Source organism: Leptodactylus fuscus, chromosome 5 (assembly GCF_031893055.1).
Source record: "Leptodactylus fuscus isolate aLepFus1 chromosome 5, aLepFus1.hap2, whole genome shotgun sequence".
Lineage (NCBI taxonomy): Eukaryota > Metazoa > Chordata > Amphibia > Anura > Leptodactylidae > Leptodactylus > Leptodactylus fuscus.
Window position 1 is genome coordinate 134,440,337 of NC_134269.1, and position 26,389 is coordinate 134,466,725.

Sequence of the window (26,389 nt, forward strand, 5' to 3'; positions counted from 1 at the left end):
GCTTAACATGTTTGTCTTGCTCCGAGTTCCTAGGAAACATTTCTGATGTTTTTGACCCATTCTGCAATAGCAGCACAGTCGTCATCCACTAGAGTATGTTAGTGTACAGAATCAGAGTGGTATTGTGCTGATATACTGTAGCTTCTTGACCTACATATCTATGCTCTAGCTTCAAAAGTTATTGCCATTTATGTACTGCTTTCTTGGTACAGTATATATAACCCCCAAATCATAGGCCTAGAGCTTTCTGTAATATCTTGCTTTTGAGGGCAATATCTCCTTTGGTATTATCAGATTGATCCAGTTTCTTATAACAATGGCTTACATCTCACATATATTAATAAAGGTTGTCACCAGTTTGAACATCTTGTTGAAGGTCCTGTTTGGAAGTTATTGTCCATACTATCTGAAAAACAGATTTTAGGACGTTCCTGCAATTCCACTCCATTCTCATTCATGAAAATAATGGTATCATTAGCACAATGTTAATATATATCATATTAAATGTATGGATGTTTTTATTTGTGTTGTATTGGCCATGTATAGGCATTCCTTAGAAGTCACTATAACAGGGTCACCTCAACTCTTGTGACTGAATTGTAGATTCAGTACAATTGGGATAACATACCGAATGTCTTTGGTGCTTCCATGTTCCCTTATAATACCTTGTGATAACCTCAATGACAGAGCATGCTTATTTCTTTTATTATAAACTGCTACTGACCTAGTAATATTTTAATATACAGAAGTATTGGGTTTCAACAGTTTGTGACCCAAAATTCTAGAGCTTGATAATGTACAACCTATTGTACATAAGTAGAGACATCCGAGTGGTTCTATCCCTATACCAATGTCCACTGTGACCACTAACCTTCCATCTGTAGATCTATTTTCTATATCACTTTGCCACGCACAACATACAGTTATCAGTGATAATGTATTTATAGTATATATGTATGTATCTCAAGATGGCCTGCAGTGCTGACTTTATAAATATGAGTTAATATAAAATGTGCTAGCTTTGGTATGCTAAGGTGTTAAGGAACACTGATTGTATAAAAATTGTGAAAAAAAATCCTCATTCCACTGGTATCTTATGTAAAAGTGAAATGTTCTAATAATTGAATTGATTGAAAGGGTTTTTCAGCTTATGTAAAAAATGTAATGGTAGAAATAAATCCAGTATTCACCTCCTCAGTCAGTCACTGTCCTAGGTGCTGATCAGTACACAAGGCACATGACTGCCAGTGATCAGCTCATGTGACGGTACGCTCACCAACCACATGACCAGCTTTGTGCTCATGATGGGGTATTTAAAGGATGATTTTGTCCTTAGTTATCCTATAAACAGTAGCCAGTTTCAGTGTCCTGAAACTGGAAAATTCCTTTAACATCCGGCATTTTTCTGCTGTTTTGCAGCATTTTCTTGAGATGATGCTTATTGTGCAACAGAGTTCTTACGATCTGCCAAAGGTCATTGTGCAAATATCCTAAATATGATGTGAATTAGGTTTAGATGCTACAAGTCAAAAATTACTGCTGCACCTATTTAGGGTAAAATATTCCATGCAACATTGTTCCAAGTCTAGGGAAATTGTTGCTTTTCATCATTTTAGTTGCTTACATAGTTTTTGCTTTTTTTTTTAATTTTGCAAGATATATCATATACAGTGTATGTATAATTCAGTAAACACAAGCCAATTAAAACTGAATACCTAAAAGAACAGGGACAAAGGTGACTGAGAGGGTAGATTGTATAAAATGCATTCTTGCATGTTTACCTACTATTGACCTTTATAGGTCCTCTTTGACCTCCAGGATTAAGAATCTGTACCTAGCAAGAGTAACTGGCAACAAAATGAAGTGCATATTCATGAGAGCTGTAGCTTTGTGCTCAGCTATATGGATTCCTTATAATTGGTTATTTCATTGGAGAGGTACATATGAAATGCAATGTCAACCAATTAGAATATGAAGTGCTTTTCAATTCTAAAATGAGAAGCAGATTCATCAAGGAGAGGGCTTTTGCATCTTGTGGTTGCTAAGATTCTTTTCAGCCTAATTCATTTATACAATCTCTTCTCAGTTTTTCTTATCCATGTCATTACCTAAATTTTCTTCTTCTTGCACAGACAGTAAATAGTAATAATATTTTCTACCAATAGTTTTCATCTGGAGATGTTAACTAGTTATGGCATTTTGGATTGTACTTGGCTATTCAGGTGGTTTCACCCACAGTGCTTTTATGGAAAATGTCATGTTTTGTGCTTTTCTTTCAGTGACATGTTTGTTACCTTTTTTACTTGCACAACATAAGGAAGCTGGATGTTAATATCCATAGTAAAATATATAACACACTACATATAAAGGTTTTTTTTTATGGTGCATTGGTGCTATTTTCTTAGTCTAAAACACAGCACATTTGTTCACATGGTTCTGCTGCATTTATCTTATATGTTTATCTATATGACTTGACACCAAGTAGCTAACACACATATGTACCTATTTGCATGTGTTTTTACATAACCCCCTCCCCCCAGTGTTTGAGTCCTTAAGATGACCATTGGTGATGTGCATGAGGAGGTACCAGAGCTATTGAAACGTACTGTTCATAGTTCCTAGCACGTGTGTGTCTTCATAGACTTCAATACAATTCTTGATGATATCAGTATTGACTGCAGAAATTCCAATTGTGTCTTCATATATTGTCTGGGACATGATAGCACATCAGTGATTTTAGAAGCACAATGTTATGACTTGAATGTAAAATACTCTATATTTATAAGTTGATACTTTTAACAAGCCAAGGGCTAGAATACAGTGAAGTGCCTGACAGCAATGTGTTTGACTTTTCCAATATAATGTAATATTTAAGCATATTATGCTAGGCCAGGTAACTGCATATCATGAATATGAATGCCATATCAAATGCATTGTGTATATATTTGGATAAAAGCAATGGCCCATGACCAGTGTTGTGCTGTAAAATTACCATGTAATGCAATTTTACCAAAGCTGCTGTATCCGGAGGAGGCCTGCAGAGATTATTCTGTCCTTACAAACCACTTTTAATTTGTTGATAAGTTAAATCATTTCCTTGGAGGTAACATATGAGACGGTTGCTCAATTTTCTGCTAAGAGGACCAGTGATACACGGCCAAAGGCTTTCTCCACAGTGCATTATGTTCATGGTCTATGTGGAAAAGCTGGGTTTCATTATTCTTATTTAGCATTCCATGGTTTTCTGGCACATGTCCAGATTCTGATTAAATTGTGCCATCCAATCCAGAGTTAATCAATAAACTAACATATATCACTTGTTAGCTGGCTCTGTCCAGATCTCAGGATACTGAAGGGATTGTCTGAACGTGTTGTTTATGATGTAAACATATATCTAAGCTGTGAGTTGTGATAGGTTTATCTGCTATATCTATGAATGAGGAAACTGGTTGATTGTGTGGACATTATAAATGATAGATAGATAGATAGATAGATAGATAGATAGATAGATAGATAGATAAGCATTCTGTATAGGTGTAGGAGGTGTGTGATATATTTGGACACATACATTGCACACGTAGATATATAGCATAGTAAAACTGCATATGATAATACAATTAGGACTTTATATGCCAAATTCCTAGGTTAAAAAGCTTACTTTGCCCTAAGGGACAAAAATGTGTTTCTTGGCAACTGTGCTTCAAGTTACACCACTCAGGTAATGCACATACTGTAGACATAGAAGACGTTATCACAAAAAGGTGAAATGTCAAACATTGGGTACATTTCTATGGTGGAATTCAGTACAGGAGCTCTGGAAGAAGCAGCGGGAATGGAATGCAGTGATACATTGTTATTGTTTCTTTTAAATATTAATAATAATAATTTAGAATTTTCACTGCCTGGCATCCTGAAGCTTGTTTGTGTAGCTGCTCTCAGAAAAACCCTTTATGATTAAGGGATTAGCTGGAAATTTCATGCATTGGCATATTATTAGCTGCCAGCATCAGCTGCATTGTTAGAGGGCTGTCCATGCACACAGTATGCCTCTGCACGTTGATGGATTTGTAGTACGGTGACTGTGCGTGGGTGACACTTCTTTTTATATATTACATTACTTAGCAAGCTTATGCTAGGAGTAATAACTCTTAATGGCCAGTTATGGAAGCCGGCTCCCAGAGTCCAGCAGCAGGTTGTAGCTGCCTTACATCAGGAGGGGGTTAGAAGAATCATACATACTTTATGGGGTATATGAAAGAAGGCTTCACCAACAAGTCAAGCAAATTCACAGCTAATATGGAAGAATTCCTTAATAGATTAGATGCTGAGAAATAAATCTTAACTACTTCTGGTTTCATGACCAGTAGCTCCAAAATAATAAAGATTAACCCCTTCAAGGCACAACTCATTTGTACAGACAAACATGTCCTCGTCAGGGAATTTGTGCTTGCTGTGAAAGACTAATATGTGGATTTCCTTTCAAATAAAGCATATCTCTAAGCATGCTGCCTCTCCCAAAGGTGCTTGTGACTGGAGGCTCTCGCTTGTCTTGTTAACCTCTCAAGTGCTGAAGGGGAATGCACTGCATCATTTTAAAATCTGTGCTCAGCAACAATACACTTTGTAGCCAACCTTTTTTATACACCTTACCCTATATAATAGACAACCTCAACAAGTCAATCAATATGAAAAATAATAAAAATATTCCGAGATTCCTCGCCATGAGCCTGATAACTGCTTAAGGACTGCTTTGCTTAATATAAGTCATTTTTTTCCTCATTTAACATGCGTCAGTCAGAGCTGCATTAGCAGACCAGATATTCACACTGTCTCTTCAGACTGGCAAGAGGATATGTTTTAAGGGAAGTCATTTACCACAATCCCTAAGATGTAGCCTGGCAGAAATCCAATAGCTCTGTGTGTGATATGCTCATTCAGGCACTGAGATCTCAGCTTTTACATTCTTGAAAACACTGAAAATGCCTAAACAAGGTTTCTCCTATATTGTTCCATGTTCCTATACCCAAAATGAAAAACTAATTGGAATGATTCACCTTGAGGAATTGAGTATGAATGCAAAGACAATTTGGTAGAAATAAATTGTACATACCCTTGATTATTTTCCTACATTTGTGACTCTTTGCAAAGCATCAACATGCCAAGTGCATTCCACAAAGCAACGCTAAACAATATACATCATTTGTAACTTACCCGCCAACAAGACTTTGCATCCTCTTTGTATTCCCCAGCTTTGACCGCAGTGCATGCACACTGAAACCTGGCTCTAAATAGGGGTATTTATAGTTGTCTGCACATATCCTAGAACATGAACAGAGCAGCTCGCTTCTTGCTAAGATCCTTCATAGCTGCCCGTGCTTTGTTTCTCTGTGGCTGATGCTGACAATCCAATACAGAGATGCTGCTTGTATAGACTCTACCCCTTCTCCTCCTTTCTGTGGTGCTGGTGCTTGTGGTTAGTGCTGCATCATTCACCCGATCAGTTGTCACACTGACATGGTGCTGCCTGCTCAGCGATCATTAATAACTGAACACCCTCCACTCCCCAGAGAGGAGCCAATAGCTTCAGAGTGCCAAGATACAGTACTCACAGCTGCTCTAGTCTGGTTGGCTGAAACAACATGCCTATTATATGACATTGCTGCCTAGGTACAAATCCATGAAACCAGCCTTCTCCTCTCCTCTATTTTTAGGCAAAGACCACAGTTTGTTGTTCACATGTTCTTCTAGAAGTATGAGTATTAGTTTACATCATTGTTATTCTTGTGGGTATATACTACCTTCAATTAATTGCAAGTTAAAATGGAACATTAAAAAAAAATTAGATACAATATTATGAGGAACATATGAAAACTAAAAAGAAAGAAGTTGACAAGACCTTTATAGTTCTAGTCCCATATAATTTCTTCCATGCCTACTAAAAAGTTAAAAGGGGTTTTCCAGGACCCCTACTCATTTTTTTTTATACTGATGACCTAAAAGTAGGATAGGCCATCAATATCTGATGGGTGGGAGTCCAACACCCAAACACGGCACCCATCATCTCTTCTGTTTTCTGGTGCCAGAAGCTGTAGCTTTGGACTGAGACAGATGCAGCTCTACTTCTATTCAAGTAATCGGAGGAGAACTGCATTCCCTTGTCGCTGAAATATTCATCCTTGAACTTCAATTTATGCAGTGATATTCTGTATCATTATTCATTTTAAAAGTGTTTCTCTATACCGTCAAATTATGCAACATAGAAATTAAATCACATACACTATTTTAGGAATTCTGCCTTATATGCTGACTTTACGCAAGTATAGGAATTGTCCTCTGGTATTTATTACAAGAGTACAGAAAACTCTTGTTATATACAGTGTATAGGTTTGTTAGTGTATAAATCATTTGCACATGTAACACTAAAACAATATAAAACTATACAATAATATAATACTAAAACAATATGGCCGCTATAACCTTGCCTTGTTCCTGTAACAGCACGTGGCCCGTGGACACATTGTGCTAACATTCTGGTTTGACTTTAGTCCACCTCTAAGGACATTATCTAAGAAGGGTTCAAACACAAGAGTCCAAAGCAGGATACCCAGATACATAGCAGAGGTACATACATAAAAGTAGTCCAGACATCACAGGCAGCAGAAGTACAAAAATAGATCACAGGTAGCAGAGGTCTAAGCATAACAGAATTTCACAAATCACAGGTAGAAGAACTACAAACACAAGGACATGCATCCAAACATAGCAAATGCAAGGACATATGTTCAAACACATAAGATAGAAGGGCATGTGTCCAAACATGGTACACTGAAGGACAGATACATACACACAGACAGGGATACTTAACAGAAGGATAAATACATCCATACGGTCAGGGATATATAACAAAAAGACAAATGCTTCCACAGAATTACAGACATGGCTTCAGTATAAAACAGAAATATACAGTATGAAAAACTGAATACACATATCCAAACAACAGATCATGAAACAGCCAACTGAGCATTGCAAAGCCAGAGGGTGGTTACAAAAACAGATTTTTACATACACAGACAGACAGGGATTGGCAGAATGATGCTTAGCGGGTGAGCACACTATTCCTTCAAGAAACAGGAACACTGACAGAGGAAACCCAGTCGTTGGGTCTACTTGGAAAGATAGTAAACCAGCAAGCACAGATTAGCAGGGTTACATTTCCTATTTGGTTAGCTTTAGTAATGCGTAATGTTGCTATTGAACAGTTATGACCTTTGATCTGTCTAATTGTTATACATCAGTCAATTCAGCTGAAAAAAGTAACAAGGACCACGCAAGCATAAGGTACCACAACAGACTATGTTTGTGGTCAAGGTAGAGATCTCAACATGCACATGACCTGGCTTCTGAAGTTCCAGCACTATACTGTTTGTATTAGCTGTCAGCTGTCTTCCCTTATTCAGCCAGGCATCAATAGACTTAGCTCTGATATATACAAATATTATCTGTGTAATGTTCTTATATGTAAGTACCATTGTGCAGGAGTACGACAGGGGTTTATAACCCATGCTGGCAATGTGAAACTGGTGTGCCTAAGGTCCAACAGTAAAATTCTGGGGGTACATTATGCTACAATATGACATTTATTCTCAAATTCGTAAAATGTTGGCATTTATAAATTTATTTTAGCAATTTTTATATGATGGGGTTCTGTCTTGTCAGTAGCCTGCTGGCTGGCTTTTTCCTTGAACTAGGCCCTCATAGTTAGTGAGCCAGGGATATGTGTTCACAAAGCAGCAGACTTCAGGTGACAGAAAGATGCTGAAAAATGATTGGTTATTGGGGCATCTGCAGTGTACTTGAGAAGATGCGGCCCAGGGTGGAAGGACATTGGTTGACTCTGCACCTAGATGTCATCTGAGCTGCCCAGGTTGTCTATAGTACATAACAATAAACTGGGTAATTCCTGAGTATATGAATGGAGAAAGGGGATTTACCCATTCACCTGTGGGCCATTCCAAGCCTGCAAGCAGGGCATATTCCCCAGGCTACGTTAGTAAGGCTAACTGGGAGGAGGCTTCCATGTTATCAGGTCACCAATGTTAGTTGCCATTATGTTTATTTTCACTAAAAGAAGTATTCTATGTGTCAGGTAACTGCTGAAGGTGATATCCCCAGACATCTGCTTTTTACATCTTTGCTTGTGTGCTTGGTGATGTCCCATCATTGCACCAACCCACTGGAGCCATGAGCAGAGAGTGAACCCACATGGTACATCCTTGTAAAAAGCTGAGCATTGGTGTTCTCAAACCTAATTGCATCACATATCCCTGTCCTGCACCTCATTACACCGCAACCTGGGCAAGTCTGAATATCAACCCCTTGGCAAGAAGCAGTGTGTAGTGTGCTACAAACTATAAACCTCTCCCAAGTTGCTGTGCAACAGAACTACTATAAGTATCAATAGGACTGATATTGTGACCTTGAGTTTGAACCAGTCAGGAAACCCTTGGATCAGCAGATGGAGAACCACTTTCACTTGGAAATCATGTTTAGTTGGTTGTGTTGAAGAATGAAGTGCAAAACTCTGACATTGATCACTTCTATAATAGTCCTGAAAAACAGTCCTTCTGGTATAGAAGTGAAAGAATCTATCTAATAATTATTATCTTCTACATGTTTTTTTTTTTTTATAAAGACTAATGTGGTATTAGGTGAGGTGTCTCAGTACAGGAATAATTCACATAGTGATATAAGAGCACAGATATAATCAACAGTGATGTCATAGTTGAAATATACACAGTGATGTCACTATATAGAGATAGGGTTCACTATGATGTCATAGCAAAGGGATAATGCACATACAAAATGATCAATGTGTACACTGTGACATCACAGCATATGAAGAGACTAATTATAATGATGTCACATAAATATGTAGACATTGGGATGTCCTAGTAAAGTAGTGAAGGCACATTCAATTTTCCGGATCTCCTTCCATGATCCATAGTTATCAATAATTTCAGCCTAGATCTCAGTAGAAATGCCTCCACCTTGGTTGTTGGGTCCCATGGAAGCTGCTATGCCTGCTACCCTTGTGGTTATACCAATGAGTACAGCCTGATGAACTATTCTTGATTCCTAGTGGATCCCATGAATTGTCAGTATGAGTCAATGAAATTCATTAGGATTTATAAATACTAGTGTGTTCACTTAACTTAGCTGGAATTTGATTCAGGATGCCAAATTCTCATGGGACTACTAAATACAATATTGCAACCTTCCAGCAAACCTCCTCACACAATATAAAGCGCAGCACAACCACTGGGTGGTCACACATAGACACACATAGCAGTATACTGTATGCGAAACAATTGTGCTGAAAAATGAATCATCTTTTGACACACAGTTCTGGAAATATCCAGTCAAAGGAAGCCAATGGGATATTGTGAATGCCTTGTATTTTTTAAAAAAGTATTCTGATGACATAGATTCATGACAATCCTGGAAAAATGGAGGTTTCTGAAAACTTCTTTAGGTTAAGACTGCATTTCTGAAACACAGCAGGAAAAGACTGCATTTTACAGTATCAGCAAAGTGAATGAGATTTTATTTAATGTCATCCACACATTACGCGGAAAAAAGCTGCATAAAAGCTTGATTTTCAAAATCACATGAATTTTTGAAAAATGCAGGTTGTTATTTTTATCTGTGGAATCGGAGGTGTTTCCTATATAGATTTAATAGAGGAAGAAAAAAAATTAGAAAAACCCAGCAAAAACTCAAAAATGCTGCAAAAAAGTGACTTGTTTTTTCTGCATTTTTATTCTGCAACATTTTTTAAATTGCGCTCCACTACACGAGACCTTAGCCTTAATGTTCCTCCTATAGTGTTGGCCCAACACTTTTCATGTGCTGTGTTCTGCTAACACTATGCATTTTCCAGTAGGAACAACTCTTTTTTCACAGCTTGCAGTAGACATATTAAACAGTACAGTTTTGTCATCTACAACCACGTATTACAATTAAGATGTAATTCTCACCGCATTACTACTTCTTTTCACCTCTTCACATACAAAGAAGAATGGAGCTGTCATTTATAACAATGAAGCCTAAATGGCTCAGTAGGATTACATGAGGTTATACAGTCACGATGACATCTCTGAATTGTGGCAAATGTCACATGTCAAACAAGCTATGTCTCTAACTAGGAAAGGTCAGATAACTTTTATTTTAAATCTTTTATATTAAATATGTATGTATATATTGTATGGGTCAAGAGAAAAATGTACAATAGTAGAGTAATAGTAGAGTTCTCTGTAGTTTATATTATATAAGACAGGTGTCCCTGATCCTTTGCTCCTTGTGAGCCACATTCAATAAAAATGGAGAAAATCCCTATTTCATGGAGAAACAAAAGAAATTGGGAAGTATGTAAAGAAATATCCCAGTGTTAAGTGGGCACACTAGTATTATAGGTGAAATAATGTTGGCAGTATTGTAAACGTGGATGTTGTGTTGTTATGGGTTATGACCCACGGATCCCGTGGTGAGCTGCACTCTCAGGTGTTCTAGCCTAGTAGAGGTTTATTTGACACTGGTTGGTAACTACTAATATAAGAGAGTGTATACTATTGTAGCAGTAGTGAATGAAAACAAATACATTTTCATTCCTGCGGTACAGTTCCATAGAACATAGTTGCGGAATGCGTGAACATAATTCAGGAAAGGTCTATATTACTAGACCATGTGATAAATGCCTTTATTTTTTTTTTTCCAGTGAGAAATGTCATAACATATGTGTTGCAGACTTTTTGCTTGAGCTAAAATCACAAGAAAGCCTGCCAAGTCAACGTACACTGTAAGACTGCCAAGATGAGCAGCACTGAAAAAGTTACTTTACCGAAGTATTTGGCATTGCTGAGTGCGTGAACAGCTCACATATCACCAGAAGTATCAATGACCTAATGGATTTTACATGCACTTTTCCTCCGTGTGTGTTTGACATAAGTGAGTTAAAAAGCTTTTAACTGTATGCAGCCTAAGGTTAAGGTGTTCCTGCCTGAATCAATGTTTTGCTAAGATAAAAACTGACAAAAGGAATTTGCTTTTTATAAGGCTACTCTTTATGTAACTATGAAGCATTTTCTCTGATTGTTTGCTTGCCTTTGTAAAATACCCCTCCCCCAATTAGACAGGACTCAGTTCGTCTTTCTCTTTGACAATTTATTTTTGTGTTGTGCAGTGGTGTAACTAGGAATGGTGGGGCCCCGTGGCAAACTTTTGACATGGCCCCCCCGCCCCGATGACACCAAAGACCCTGATCGCACACACTATTATGCCCCATAGTGGCTCCTGCATAAAGTATTATTTCCCATAGTGGCCCCTGCACACAGTATTATGCCCCATTGTGGACACGCATGAACAATTATTATACTCTGTGGTCTGAAAAGACCCTAGAGTATGATAATCGGAGACCCAGTCTGAAAACACCCCCAAGTATAACAGCCTATTTAAAAAACAAAAAAACAAAACATGCAGTATAATGTCCCAGGCCCTGTGAAAGTCACTACTGCTCCTACCCCGTTAGTTACACCCCTGGTGTTGTGATGGCATTCATCACATCACCCCACTGCACCAAAAAAAAGTTATAATTCCATATTTTGCCTGAATAATGAAAAAGTTGATTTCCTGGAACAGTCATGTCCTGCCTAAATTACACAAGCTATTGGTAATCCATCAGTAGGGAACAGTTAAACTACATTATAAAGCATAGATGAATAAAACTACTGATACATCCGACCCTTATGGCTGCTAAACATCAATTTTTTGTATTTTCTGTCATATAATGATTTATGATCTCATTTCAGATAAGCAATGTTACCATTAGAGATGAGCGAACACTAAAATGTTCGAGGTTCGAAATTCGATTCGAACAGCCGCTCAATGTTCGTGTGTTCGAACGGGTTTCGAACCCCATTATAGTCTATGGGGAACAGATACTCGTTAAGGGGGAAACCCAAATCCGTGTCTGGAGGGTCACCAAGTCCACTATGACACCCCAGGAAATGATGCCAACACCTCTGGAATGACACTGGGACAGCAGGGGAAGCATGTCTGGGGGCATCTAACACACCAAAGACCCTCTATTACCCCAACATCACAGCCTAACAACTACACACTTTACACACTCAATACCACCTCTCTGACAGTAGGAAAACACCTTGAAACATGTGTATTTGGCACTTGCAGTGAGGAGAGCTTGTCACCAGCAGTGAATTTGGCCCTTGTAGTAAGTTGAGGTTGGCACCAACATTTGTTTTGAAAATCAGGGTGGATTGAGCCTCTAACCAGCAGAGTTTGGGCAAATTCATGGTGGAGGGAGCCTCTAAAAACCCCAGTTTGGACCAATTCATGGTGGAGGGAGACTCTAAAAACCCCAGTTTGGACCAATTCATGGTGGAGGGAGACTCTAAAAACCCCAGTTTGGACCAATTCATGGTGGAGGGAGCCTCTAAAAACCCCAGTTTGGACCAATTCATGGTGGAGGGAGCCTCTAACCAGCCCAGTTTGGACCAATTAATGGTGGAGGGAGCCTCTAAACAGCCAAGTTTTGGGAAATTCATGGTGGAGGGAGCCTCTAACCAGCCCAGTTTGGACCAATTCATGGTGGAGGGAGCCTCTAAACAGCCCAGTTTGGGCAAATTCATGGTGGAGGGAGCCTCTAACCAGCCCAGTTTGGACCAATTAATGGTGGAGGGAGCCTCTAACCAGCCCAGTTTGGACCAATTAATGGTGGAGGGAGCCTCTAACCACCCCAGTTTGGGCAAATTCATGGTGGAGGGAGCCTCTAACCAGCCCAGTTTGGACCAATTAATGGTGGAGGGAGCCTCTAAACAGCCCAGTTTGGGCAAATTCATGGTGGAGGGAGCCTCTAAACAGCCAAGTTTGGACCAATTAATGGTGGAGGGAGCCTCTAAACAGCCCAGTTTGGGCAAATTCATGGTGGAGGGAGCCTCTAAAAAACCCAGTTTGGACCAATTCATGGTGGAGGGAGCCTCTAATTAGCCCAGTTTGGACCAATTAATTGTGGAGGGAGCCTCTAACCAGCCCAGTTTGGACCAATTAATGGTGGAGGGAGCCTCTAAAAAACCCAGTTTGGACCAATTCATGGTGGAGGGAGCCTCTAATTAGCCCAGTTTGGACCAATTAATTGTGGAGGGAGCCTCTAACCAGCCCAGTTTGGACCAATTAATGGTGGAGGGAGCCTCTAACCACCCCAGTTTGGACCAATTCATGGTGGAGGGAGCCTCTAACCACCCCAGTTTGGACCAATTCATGGTGGAGGGAGCCTCTAAACAGCCCAGTTTGGGCAAATTCATGGTGGAGGGAGCCTCTAACCAGCCCAGTTTGGACCAATTAATGGTGGAGGGAGCCTCTAAACAGCCCAGTTTGGGCAAATTCATGGTGGAGGGAGCCTCTAACCAGCCCAGTTTGGACCAATTAATGGTGGAGGGAGCCTCTAAACAGCCAAGTTTTGGGAAATTCATGGTGGAGGGAGCCTCTAACCAGCCCAGTTTGGACCAATTAATGGTGGAGGGAGCCTCTAACCACCCCAGTTTGGGCAAATTCATGGTGGAGGGAGCCTCTAACCAGCCCAGTTTGGACCAATTAATGGTGGAGGGAGCCTCTAAACAGCCCAGTTTGGGCAAATTCATGGTGGAGGGAGCCTCTAAAAAACCCAGTTTGGACCAATTCATGGTGGAGGGAGCCTCTAATTAGCCCAGTTTGGACCAATTAATTGTGGAGGGAGCCTCTAACCAGCCCAGTTTGGGCAAATTCATGGTGGAGGGAGCCTCTAAAAAACCCAGTTTGGACCAATTCATGGTGGAGGGAGCCTCTAATTAGCCCAGTTTGGACCAATTAATTGTGGAGGGAGCCTCTAACCAGCCCAGTTTGGACCAATTAATGGTGGAGGGAGCCTCTAACCACCCCAGTTTGGGCAAATTCATGGTGGAGGGAGCCTCTAACCAGCCCAGTTTGGACCAATTAATGGTGGAGGGAGCCTCTAACCAGCCCAGTTTGGACCAATTAATGGTGGAGGGAGCCTCTAACCACCCCAGTTTGGACCAATTCATGGTGGAGGGAGCCTCTAACCAGCCCAGTTTGGACCAATTCATGGTGGAGGGAGCCTCTAAACAGCCCAGTTTGGGCAAATTCATGGTGGAGGGAGCCTCTAAAAAACCCAGTTTGGACCAATTCATGGTGGAGGGAGCCTCTAATTAGCCCAGTTTGGACCAATTAATTGTGGAGGGAGCCTCTAACCAGCCCAGTTTGGACCAATTAATGGTGGAGGGAGCCTCTAAAAAACCCAGTTTGGACCAATTCATGGTGGAGGGAGCCTCTAAACAGCCCAGTTTGGGCAAATTCATGGTGGAGGGAGCCTCTAACCAGCCCAGTTTGGACCAATTAATGGTGGAGGGAGCCTCTAAACAGCCAAGTTTTGGGAAATTCATGGTGGAGGGAGCCTCTAACCAGCCCAGTTTGGACCAATTAATGGTGGAGGGAGCCTCTAACCAGCCCAGTTTGGACCAATTAATGGTGGAGGGAGCCTCTAACCAGCCCAGTTTGGACCAATTAATGGTGGAGGGAGCCTCTAAACAGCCAAGTTTTGGGAAATTCATGGTGGAGGGAGCCTCTAACCAGCCCAGTTTGGACCAATTCATGGTGGAGGGAGCCTCTAAACAGCCCAGTTTGGGCAAATTCATGGTGGAGGGAGCCTCTAAAAAACCCAGTTTGGACCAATTCATGGTGGAGGGAGCCTCTAATTAGCCCAGTTTGGACCAATTAATTGTGGAGGGAGCCTCTAACCAGCCCAGTTTGGACCAATTAATGGTGGAGGGAGCCTCTAACCACCCCAGTTTGGGCAAATTCATGGTGGAGGGAGCCTCTAACCAGCCCAGTTTGGACCAATTAATGGTGGAGGGAGCCTCTAACCACCCCAGTTTGGACCAATTCATGGTGGAGGGAGCCTCTAACCACCCCAGTTTGGACCAATTCATGGTGGAGGGAGCCTCTAAACAGCCCAGTTTGGGCAAATTCATGGTGGAGGGAGCCTCTAACCAGCCCAGTTTGGACCAATTAATGGTGGAGGGAGCCTCTAAACAGCCCAGTTTGGGCAAATTCATGGTGGAGGGAGCCTCTAACCAGCCCAGTTTGGACCAATTAATGGTGGAGGGAGCCTCTAAACAGCCAAGTTTTGGGAAATTCATGGTGGAGGGAGCCTCTAACCAGCCCAGTTTGGACCAATTAATGGTGGAGGGAGCCTCTAACCACCCCAGTTTGGGCAAATTCATGGTGGAGGGAGCCTCTAACCAGCCCAGTTTGGACCAATTAATGGTGGAGGGAGCCTCTAAACAGCCCAGTTTGGGCAAATTCATGGTGGAGGGAGCCTCTAAACAGCCAAGTTTTGGGAAATTCATGGTGGAGGGAGCCTCTAACCAGCCCAGTTTGGACCAATTCATGGTGGAGGGAGCCTCTAAACAGCCCAGTTTGGGCAAATTCATGGTGGAGGGAGCCTCTAAAAAACCCAGTTTGGACCAATTCATGGTGGAGGGAGCCTCTAAACAGCCCAGTTTGGGCAAATTCATGGTGGAGGGAGCCTCTAACCAGCAGAGTTGGGGGAAATCAGGGTGGAGGGAGCCTAGTATTAGCAGAATTGTGCAACGCTTATGGTGGATGAGTATGAGGATGCGGAGGAATTGGAGAGGTTGAGTACAGACATGGAGTTTCATGTTGGGGTGCTTTACACAGGTGGGCACAAAAATGACGGCTCTACCCAGTGGTGGTTCATTTTTATCAAAGTGAGCCGGTCGGCACTCTCAGCTGACAGACGGGTGCGCTTGTCAGTGATGATGCCACCGGCTGCACTGAACACCCTCTCAGATAGGACGCTGGCGGCAGGACAGGACAGCACCTCCAAGGCATATAGGGCAAGTTCAAGCCACAGGTCCAACTTCGACACCCAATACGTGTAGGGCGCAGAGGGGTCGGAGAGGACAGGGCTGTGGTCGGAAAGGTATTCCCGCAACATGCGCCTATACTTCTCACGCCTGGTGACACTAGGACCCTCCGTGGCGGCACTTTGGCGAGGGGGTGCCATCAAGGTGTCCCAGACCTTAGACAGTGTGCCCCTCGTTTGTGTGGACCGGTGAGAACTTGGTTGCCTACTGGAGGAACTGCCCTCCCTGCCGCCAACGTCACATGCTGGAAACATCTCCATCATATTCTGCACCAATTGCCTGTGGCAAGCATTGATGCGATTGGCCCTCCCCTCTACCGGAATAAAAGACGAGATGTTGTTTTTATACCGGGGGTCAAGGATAGCAAAGATCCAGTACTGGTTGTCCTCCATGATTTTGACAATACGCTTGTCGGTTGTAAAGCACCCCAACATGAACTCAGCCATGTCTGCCACAGTGTTAGTTGGCATGACTCCTCTGGCCCCACCGGAAAGTTCAATCTCCATTTCCTCCTCATCCTCCATGTCTACCCATCCGCGCTGCAACAATGGGACGATTCGAAGTTGCCCGGAAGCCTCCTGTATCACCATCACATCATCGGACAACTCTTCTTCCTCCTCCTCCTCCTCCTCCTCCTCCATTAAACGCAGTGAAGCGGACAGATGTGTGGACCTACTCTCCAGCTGTGACGGATCGGATGCTATCCCTAACTCCTCTGTGTGATCTGAGTTATCCCTGATGTCAATCAGGGATTCTCTCAGAACACACAAGAGCGGGATTGTAAGGCTCACCATCGCATCCTCAGAGCTCACCCTCCTTGTGGACTCCTCAAAGACCCGTAGGATGTCACAAAGGTCTCTCATCCATGGCCACTCATGGATGTGAAACTGAGGCAGCTGACTTTGTGGCACCCTAGGGTTTTGTAGCTGGTATTCCATCAAAGGTCTCTGCTGCTCAACCACTCTATTCAACATCTGAAACGTTGAGTTCCAGCGTGTGGGGACGTCGCACAAAAGCCGGTGTTGTGGCACATGCAGGCGTTGCTGGAGAGATTTTAAGCTAGCAGCGGCTACTGTCGACTTGCGAAAGTGGGCGCACATGCGCCGCACTTTCACCAGTAGCTCTGGAACATTGGGGTAGCTCTTTAGGAAACGTTGCACCACTAGGTTGAAGACGTGGGCCAGGCATGGAACATGTTGGAGTCCGGCAAGCTCCAGAGCTGCTACCAGGTTCCGGCCGTTATCACAAACGACCATGCCTGGGCCCAGGTGCAGCGGCTCAAACCATATTGCCGTCTCATCGAGGAGGGCATCCCTCACCTCGGAGGCAGTGTGCTGTCTGTCCCCCAAGCTGATCAGCTTCAGCACAGCCTGCTGACGTCTACCAACGCCAGTGCTGCAACGTTTCCAACTCGTAGCTGGGGTCAATCTAACAGCGGAGGAGGAGGCGGTGGCGGAGGAGGAGGCGGTGGCGGAGGAGGAGGCGGTAGAGGAGGAGGAGGAGGAGGGGGGTGTTCTTCTCGTGTCCCTGCCAGGAATGTTAGGCGGGGAGACGAGGTACACCGGGCCAGTTTGGGAAGCAGTCCCAGCCTCAACTACATTCACCCAGTGTGCCGTCAGTGAAATGTAGCGTCCCTGTCCGCATGCACTTGTCCACGCGTCGGTGGTCAAGTGGACCTTTGTGCAAAGCGCGGAACTAAGGGCCCGCCTGATGTTGAGTGACACGTGCTGGTGCAAGGCGGGGACGGCACACCGGGAGAAGTAGTGACGGCTAGGGACGGCATAGCGAGGTGCCGCAGTTGCCATCAGGTCCAGGAAGGCGGGAGTTTCAACAAGCCGGAACGCCAACATCTCCTGGGCCAGCAGTTTAGCGATGTTGGCGTTCAAGGCTTGCGCGTGTGGGTGGTTAGCAGTGTATTTCTGCCGCCGCTCCAATGTCTGAGAGATGGTGGGTTGTTGTAAAGAAACGCCTGATGGTGCCTTTGATGGTGCAGGAGAAGGAGATAAGACAGGACCAGGGGAGGATGAGGTAGAAGTCAACAAAGTGGCGGAGGCAGATGAAGTGGTGTCCTGGCTCGTCCTCTGGAGTGCATCGCCAGCACAGTCAGCAGTGGCAGTGGCAGAGGCAGAGGCAGAGGCAGTGGCAGTGGCGTGAACGGCAGTCGGCCTTTGTCCTGCCGTTGCTGCCTGCCACTGATTCCAGTGCTTGGATTCCAAATGACGGCGCATTGAAGTGGTGGACAGGTTGCTCTTCTCAGAGCCCCTAATCAATTTCGAGAGGCAAATTGTGCAGACAACACTATATCTGTCCTCGGCGCATTCCTTGAAAAAACTCCACACCTTCGAGAAACGTGCCCTCGAGGTGGGAGTTTTTCGGGGCTGGGTACGAACTGGAACATCTTGGGAGATTCCGGGTGTGGCCTGGCTTCGCCTAAGCTGCTGACCTCTGCCTCTGCCTCTAGCTACCCTTTTTGGTGCTGCACCTGCCTCAACATCCACACTACTTTCCCCGCTTGACATCCCCCCTGTCCAGGTCGGGTCAGTGTCCTCATCATCCACCACTTCCTCTTCCAACTCCTGTCTCATCTCCTCCTCCCGCACAATGCGCCGGTCAACTGGATGCCCTGACGGCAACTGCGTCACATCATCGTCGATGAGGGTGGGTTGCTGGTCATCCACCACCAAATCGAACGGAGATGGAGGAGACTCTAGTGTTTGAGCATCTGGATACAGATGCTCCTCTGTTAGGTTCGTGGAATCGTGACGTGGAGAGGCAGGTTGAGGGACAATGAAAGGAGCGGAGAACAGCTCTGGGGAGCAGGGACAGTTTGGGTTATTGTTCTGTAAAGCTTCGGAATTTTGGGAGGAAGGAAGACAAGACTGTTGGGTAATAGGAGGAGAGGAGGCAGAGTCTGACTGGCTGCTGGACAATGTGCTGTAAGCGTTCTCTGACAGCCATTGCAAGACCTGTTCCTGGTTCTCGGGCCTACTAAGGTTTGTACCCTGCAGTTTAGTTAATGTGGCAAGCAACCCTGGCACTGTGGAGTGGCGCAATGCTTGCTGCCCCACAGGAGTAGGCACGGGACGCCCTGTGGCTTCACTGCTACCTTGCTCCCCAGAACCATTCCCCCGACCTCGCCCACGGCCTCGTCCACGTCCCTTTCCGGGAGCCTTGCGCATTTTGAATTCCTAGTTAGAAATTGGCACTGTATACCAGTAGTAAAAATTGTGGGTGCACGTAACCCCAATATATTCTTTGAATTCCCAGTCAGAAACTGGCACTATATGGCAGTAGCAAGAAATGAGGGTATTTATAACCCCAATATATTCTTTGAATTCCCAGTCAGACAATGGCACTGTATACCAGTAGTAAAAATTGTGGGTGCACGTAACCCCAATATATTCTTTGAATTCCCAGTCAGAAACTGGCACTATATGGCAGTAGCAAGAAATGAGGGTATTTGTATTCCCAATATACTCTTTGAATTCCCAGTCAGACAATGGCACTGTATACCAGTAGTAAAAATTGTGGGTGCACGTAACCCCAATATATTCTTTGAATTCCCAGTCAGAAACTGGCACTATATGGCAGTAGCAAGAAATGAGGGTATTTGTATTCCCAATATACTCTTTGAATTCCCAGTCAGACAATGGCACTGTATACCAGTAGTAAAAATTGTGGGTGCACGTAACCCCAATATATTCTTTGAATTCCCAGTCAGAAACTGGCACTATATGGCAGTAGCAAGAAATGAGGGTATTTATAACCCCAATATATTCTTTGAATTCCCAGTCAGACAATGGCACTGTATACCAGTAGTAAAAATTGTGGGTGCACGTAACCCCAATATATTCTTTGAATTCCCAGTCAGAAACTGGCACTATATGGCAGTAGCAAGAAATGAGGGTATTTGTATTCCCAATATACTCTTTGAATTCCCAGTCAGACAATGGCACTGTATACCAGTAGTAAAAATTGTGGGTGCACGTAACCCCAATATATTCTTTGAATTCCCAGTCAGAAACTGGCACTATATGGCAGTAGCAAGAAATGAGGGTATTTGTATTCCCAATATACTCTTTGAATTCCCAGTCAGACAATGGCACTGTATACCAGTAGTAAAAATTGTGGGTGCACGTAACCCCAATATATTCTTTGAATTCCCAGTCAGACACTGGCACTATATGGCAGTAGCAAGAAATGAGGGTATTTGTATTCCCAATATACTCTTTGAATTCCCAGTCAGACAATGGCACTGTATACCAGTAGTAAAAATTGTGGGTGCACGTAACCCCAATATATTCTTTGAATTACCAGTCAGAAACTGGCACTATATGGCAGTAGCAAGAAATGAGGGTATTTATAACCCCAATATATTCTTTGAATTCCCAGTCAGACAATGGCACTGTATACCAGTAGTAAAAATTGTGGGTGCACGTAACCCCAATATATTCTTTGAATTCCCAGTCAGAAACTGGCACTATATGGCAGTAGCAAGAAATGAGGGTATTTATAACCCCAATATATTCTTTGAATTCCCAGTCAGACAATGGCACTGTATACCAGTAGTAAAAATTGTGGGTGCACGTAACCCCAATATATTCTTTGAATTCCCAGTCAGAAACTGGCACTATATGGCAGTAGCAAGAAATGAGGGTATTTGTATTCCCAATATACTCTTTGAATTCCCAGTCAGACAATGGCACTGTATACCAGTAGTAAAAATTGTGGGTGCACGTAACCCCAATATATTCTTTGAATTCCCAGTCAGAAACTGGCACTATATGGCAGTAGCAAGAAATGAGGGTATTTGTATTCCCAATATACTCTTTGAATTCCCAGTCAGACAATGGCACTGTATACCAGTAGTAAAAATTGTGGGTGCACGTAACCCCAATATATTCTTTGAATTCCCAGTCAGAAACTGGCACTATATGGCAGTAGCAAGAAATGAGGGTATTTATAACCCCAATATATTCTTTGAATTCCCAGTCAGACAATGGCACTGTATACCAGTAGTAAAAATTGTGGGTGCACGTAACCCCAATATATTCTTTGAATTCCCAGTCAGAAACTGGCACTATATGGCAGTAGCAAGAAATGAGGGTATTTGTATTCCCAATATACTCTTTGAATTCCCAGTCAGACAATGGCACTGTATACCAGTAGTAAAAATTGTGGGTGCACGTAACCCCAATATATTCTTTGAATTCCCAGTCAGACACTGGCACTATATGGCAGTAGCAAGAAATGAGGGTATTTGTATTCCCAATATATTCTTTGAATTCCCAGTCAGACAATGGCACTGTATACCAGTAGTAAAAATTGTGGGTGCACGTAACCCCAATATATTCTTTGAATTACCAGTCAGAAACTGGCACTATATGGCAGTAGCAAGAAATGAGGGTATTTGTATTCCCAATATATTCTTTGAATTCCCAGTCAGACAATGGCACTGTATACCAGTAGTAAAAATTGTGGGTGTATATAGCCCCAATTCTATTGCTAGGGGACTTGCAGGGTATTTCTGGGGTGAAGGTGGGGGGGCACACCGTTGGAACGGGTATCGGGGTATATATCGGGTATACGGGAATACACTGACAGTGTATTCCATTCAGGATCCTGGGAAAGCTGGGTTGCGGCGATTGAGCCCGTCAGTGCCACGTTACACTGACAAGCTTCTCCCTGGAATTTAGCTCTTACAAGAGCTGTTGGTTGTCTTCTCCTTCCTATCCTAGCCTGTCCCTGCCTACCCAGAATCTAAGCCCTAGCTAGCTGGACGGAAACCTCCGTCCTCGGTGAATTGCAAGCTCAGAATGACGCGAAGCTGGGCGTCGCTGTTCTTTTAAATTAGAGGTCACATGTTTTCGGCAGCCAATGGGTTTTGCCTACTTTTTTCAACGTCACCGGTGTCGTAGTTCCTGTCCCACCTACCCAGCGCTGTTATTGGAGCAAAAAAGGCGCCAGGGAAGGTGGGAGGGGAATCGAGTAATGGCGCACTTTACCACGCGGTGTTCGATTCGATTCGAACATGCCGAACAGCCTAATATCCGATCGAACATGAGTTCGATAGAACACTGTTCGCTCATCTCTAGTTACCATACAACCTCAGAAAATAGCATAAAAATGTATATATTTAACCATGTTTAATCTCATGGGTGTCTTTTATGGTCTGTTCACCTCAGTGTCATGGCTTTTATTTATAATCCAGCCATGACGGTTACAAAAGATCTTTTCTAATAGGTCCAAATTAATTGTTATAGATCATATTAACTTATATTGGGGTCAATTGTTTGAAAGTATGCTAAGGAACCACTAAGGAACCACTGCCCAACTTTACCCCTGTGCTCCATGTTGCATGCTTCCAATTTTTAATGTTTGCAAATTAGCTCTCTTTCAATGAAAATGAAAGTTGTGCCTTCTGCAATACTTCAAGGAAGCAATACTTTATAAGTCAATGCCCAACCCTTGAGCTAAAGCCCCAGGTTACAAAAAGATAGAGAAACTCTGCGTTTTATAGTATCTGTAAAGTTAATGAGATTCTGGCTAATCCCATATACACATTGCAGAAAAAAATCAGCTGCAGAAAAGCTCCGTTTTTTGAAAATCTCAGCATGTCAATTATACCTGCAGATACACTGGCATTTTCGCTATAGATACAATAAGCGAAGAAAATCCACTGAGAAAAACATACAAATGAAAAACACTAGAGGAAAAAAATATGATGCATTTAGACTGCACTTTTTTCCGCAGCATTTCGATACATGGGGCCTTAGCCTTAAAGGGGGCCTTTCACCGCCTGCTTCCCTATATGTGCCCTGGGGCAAGGGATATTGGTGCCGTTATAACGGAAATGATCTCCGCCCACTGTCAGAAGGGCTTTCCTGACAGTCTAGTTAGACTGTGAAGGACACCCTTCCCCAACTGTACTTGTCCATTGCCCTATACTATGGAAGAATACTGTGGGTGGGGGCTTCCCTCACAACCCAGATAGACTGTCAGGAAAGCCCTTCTGACAGCGAAGAGTGATTGGTAATGGCACCGATACCTCTTCCCCCAGGGCACATAATGGGAAAGCTGACAGTGCGCTGAATTCAGTGCACTGTTGGCATTCTAGCGGTATATTAAGCTGCATGTTCCCGAGGACATGAAAGATCCTCTTTAAGGGGATCTTGGGACACAACTCTTACCAATCTATTCATTATAACATACACTTCTCACAATAATGATCTCATTGATATATTCTCTTCTGTCTTTGAACAAGTAGGCTTCTAATTCAGTTTATTGATGCTTCTTGTCCTGTGGAAACTACAGCTCTCGCTTCAGTCGTCATCTGTAAAGCACACTGTTTTGCACACAATTTAATGAATCTCTTTTGGCTATAGAGATAGCATAGTGGCTATATTTGCTGAACTACTACTCATAAAGCCTTATTTATTTCAATTAGGGAGATATACTATGGATACTATGTTGACTTGCAGTGTATTGTTCACTCATACTGGCCTAAGTACCATCTGTCTATTGCATCTAATGAACAGACAGGCTTTGTGGTAATTAGGAGGACGGCTATTGTTATGTGGTGCGCTTCCACTGAAACTACATTTGATTATTGGACAGTACAATTGATGTTCATTTGGTTATTCATCAAGGACTAATCCACCCGTATTGACTACTTTAACACCTGGATCCCTTTGATTTATTTACATTTAGTTTTAAAGGTATACTACCACAAAAATCTTTCTAAATAGTCTTTGAAGTGTTAAAGAAATGAAATCATGTTATTATTTTGGGTTTATATCCCCTTTCATTAAAACAGTTCTTTTTTCTCTTGCTTAAATGAATAAATACATTTCAACACCTAGGGCTAGATTCACACTAGCGATCGCTCTACCTTCAGGGATTCCATTCCCAAATCCACTTGAGAAATATGGAGAGTGAAGTCCGTCAGGCAGGACTTTTATCTCTGCATTTTATGGACAGAAACTGAACAGAAACCTTGCAGACCCCATTATAGCCTATGCGGTCCACAGGTTTCCATGGGCAACCACTTTTCTAGTGGACTGGGTTTTCGTTTATCAGGTCCCCAAGTATAGCGCATTTACAGAAACCATGCGCAGGTGTAAACCTAGAGTAACTCATATTTCTGGCATTGGACAACAAGCATATTGGTAAAATGTCACTCAACACTTACGAGCAACTTCCTGCAATAATGCACCAAACTGCAACTGGTTCATGTCTATGTCTACATTCACATTTCATATATTCACCAGAATTTAAATCAGCCATAGATGTGATAAATGTAGATGCCAGTCAACATTCTTATTACTATGTGCACAGGCATTCAAGAGAAGTATACTGAGACAAATACTTATTACACAGAAGCCTATGGATAATGCATGCTACTGTATGCATATACAGTGGCATTCACTAGAGGAAAAAGCTAGAATATCTTCCCAACATATACCTATACCTCCAACACAGTCTGAACAGAGCCTAAGAAACTTTGTGATATGAAGACTAGCAGTTCTGGTGTCTAATGACAGAAAAGTTTGAAAGGAACAGCTCCGTCCAAGGCTCGATAAGGCATACCGAAAGTTTCCAGTACATCAGAAGATCAATATATAAACCTTTTATAAGAGAGTGAACAGCAACTCCATTACAGATACAGACTGTGGTGAATAAAGAACAAGTATGCCACACAATACTTTGAGTACTGTCAAAAGTCAAATCTTGCTGGTAATACAGTAGCTACAAAAGATGAGAAGTCATCTCTAAACTGCTGCTCAGGAAGCAAATGCTATAGGGTAAGACATAGCAGTAGTTTACAGGAGGAAAAAAAGGTTTGTTTACTGAGGACTTTTAAGTTAGTGGGAATTGGTGTCTGGGAGTGCAAATTCAGTACCTTGAGAAAGATCTGGTTGGGGTCTTTGTGTAGAAGGAAGGGTTGTTATTAGAGATGAGCGAGTACTGTTCGGATCAGCCGATCCGAACCGCACGCTCGCATAGAAATGAATGGACGTAGCCAGCACGCGGGGGGTTAAGTGGCCGGCTGCCGTCAAAGCGGAAGTACCAGATGCATCCATTCATTTCTATGGAGCGTGCTGTTCGGATCGGGTGATCCAAACAGTACTCGCTCATCTCTAGTTGTTATGGCACAAACACATTCCATAGCTTTGGAAGTACTACTTGAAATCCATGAGCAAGAAGTGCTGCTGACTGCTGCAGACTTATCGCTAAGGTCACCTAAACTAATGAACATTTGTGGGACATTTTAAGAGTGAGAAAGTACCGCATTTAGTGACATTACAAAATACCCTATAATATATTCCTGAATTGGCTGACTTTAAACATGAGGAATTATATATACGTGTTATACATATATATTTTGATTCCATTCCAGCTAAACTAAATTCTAACATTAAAGTAGAAGTTTGTTGGTTACTAGCAAATCCTTATAAATATTTTATTCTATTGTATCAAATCCTTACATTCATGTAAATATTTACTATATTATATCTATTGTATCAAATCCTTATATCCATGTAAATATTTGATTCTGTTGTACGGCCTTCTTCTATAAATATGTTACTAGATAACCCTTCTTCTTTTGAAGTCATTTGAGGATGGCATTCATTATATTTACATGTAAATTTGATATGTTTTTAGTAGTTTTCATGTTTAGCTATTCCATTCATCTACAAATCCAGATCAAATGTGTTTGTGAAGTATGCTAATTTGTGCCCTATGTTCAGTTTTTGATGTATTAATTGATAATCAAATGTTCAAGAGCGTGTCTGAACTATAGTGTTGTGACAGATATGCTAAGATAGATGACATACAACTATTTTTGTGACTTAGTGACATTAAGCATTGTAAAAACCAAAATCTGACAACTAAAATCAATGTGGTTGACATTCAATGAGCTTTGAAGCGTATGTGTTCATTTAATAATTAGACTATTTATTCTAATCTGAAAGAAGGATGAGGATATTTGCAGCAACTTAAACAGAAATTCCACTGCAGCAAATTTTCCGCTTCAGACTTACAGGCAATTCATCCACTGCGATGTACCATATCAGCAAAGTATTTCTGCCACAATAACCATCCCATTTCATGGCATCCCGATTTTTTTCTAGTGGAAAATCATGAGCGGAGTCATCTCATGGGAACCCAAACTTAGAGATTTCGCAAAAAAATCTGATTCAGTTAAGTCTAATTTTTTAAAGAAGAGAATGGGATGCTGTGGTTTTGGGATTGTTGATGGAAGATCTTATTGGTGCATTAACTTTCTGAACCTCTTTTCTCCATCAGGCATTGTTAAATGAGACAAATGTGTCCTAATTGGGAATTCCTATTGGAATAATGCCAATGTC

The 26,389-nt window shown here is 42.4% G+C and overlaps 2 protein-coding genes across 2 annotated transcripts in view; one reads left to right on the forward strand and one right to left on the reverse strand.

Annotated features, from left to right (window-relative positions):
* Nucleotides 1-5,559, reverse strand: part of LRRN3 (leucine rich repeat neuronal 3) — a 48,816-nt gene extending 43,257 nt beyond the window's left edge. Inside the window, exon 1 of the mRNA XM_075274195.1 lies at nt 5,212-5,559. The gene's annotated coding sequence lies outside the window, so the exon portion shown is untranslated. The remainder of the gene's footprint in view (nt 1-5,211) is intronic.
* IMMP2L (inner mitochondrial membrane peptidase subunit 2) overlaps nt 1-26,389 on the forward strand; it is a 739,728-nt gene that overhangs the window by 322,076 nt on the left and 391,263 nt on the right. The gene's annotated exons all lie outside the window — the stretch shown is intronic.